Raw genomic sequence first — 1,391 nt, 5'->3', positions numbered from 1 at the left:
GCGCCTTGAAGCGTGCACCCCCAACATTCTTCTTTGCGCGTCTGTGAAAGGTAAACTCTTGAGCAAACTCTAAACCAGCTCTAAGGAAACTAATCCGATTAGACGTTACTTTGACTCATCCTTTAAGGGACCTTTGTTAATTGGAGAAATCAATGATTTCGAATGAATTCTGTATGCGTTAAAAGACAGCTATACACAGAAAACATGCAGGACACTGCTCATGATGTTTCCCGAGCCGAAACACAGTGCGTTTTTCCAAGCCATCTGACAAAGCCCGCCCACTGAAAACTGCAGCAGATCGTGTAAAGACGTTCAACTTTGTAACTACTGCACGCACAGGAAGCAGAATAAATTCCTCTTTTCAAACTGTCAAAGGTTTGCTTTGCGAACGCTGCAGGACATCGCACAATCTCTTTTGAACGGGGACAAACGATTTCTTATGAGGCGCACTAAGTACAGACGTTTAAAAAGCTCCACTCATGCCGACCATGCAGCATGAAGAAGCGCAACCTAACGTTTGCATTCCTAGCACTGTTGCAACCTAGCACTGTTGCATTCCACGCATCAGTAGCTAAGAGAATATCATTTAAGGCTCTTGTTAATGCTGTTTCAGAAACCAGACTGAAATTTCTCAAGTATATTATTTGAATCCAGATACGATTGACGTTGGGCAACAACTATTCTCTCAAAACTTTTAGATTGAAATGGGACCTTTGAGACAGGCCTGTAGTTGTTAAGAACTTGTGGATCCAAATTTGACTTCTTAAGGAGCGGTCTAACAACCGCTACCTTAAATTGATCAGGTACAACGCCTGACGCAAGCGATGCATTCATCATACTAATTATAGGTCCTGCCAGTCCTTCGAGGGAATCTTTGACTAGCTGAGTGGGTATGGGATCTAGCGAACAGGTGGTTGACTTTGTCTTACGTCTGTGTCCATGAGTCCACCATAAGAAGAAATCTGAACAGAAATCTGAGTGGTGATCATGCGAGGTCACCACGGAGGAAACCACTGCTCTCCCCCCAAAAAAAACCACCACTGCCCCTCTCAAGTTTGCTAAAGACCACATGGATGTTCCACAGCAACTCCTGGAACAATGTTCTGTGGACAGACGTGACAAAAGTTGAACTTGTTGGTAAATGTGCACAGCGTTATGTTTGGAGATAACAAAACACTGCATACCAACTCCAAAACCTCATCCCACCTGGGAAGCATGGCGGAGGCTGTACGGCTTGCAATCATCGAGGGACCGATGAATTCCAAGATGTATCAGGAAATTCTACAGCAGAATGTCAGGGTGTCTGCCTGTGATCTAAAACTCGAAAGACGCTGGGTCATGCAGCATGACAAAAACAAAGGAGTACATCAACAACAGAGTGGCTGAAACAG

The sequence above is a fragment of the Lepisosteus platostomus genome, unplaced genomic scaffold (assembly GCF_059453375.1).
Source record: "Lepisosteus platostomus isolate fLepPlt1 unplaced genomic scaffold, fLepPlt1.hap1 Scaffold_61_H1, whole genome shotgun sequence".
In the NCBI taxonomy this organism is placed as follows: Eukaryota; Metazoa; Chordata; class Actinopteri; order Semionotiformes; family Lepisosteidae; genus Lepisosteus; species Lepisosteus platostomus.
The sequence above is the reverse complement of the archived record's forward strand: the minus strand, read 5'-3'. Positions refer to the sequence as shown.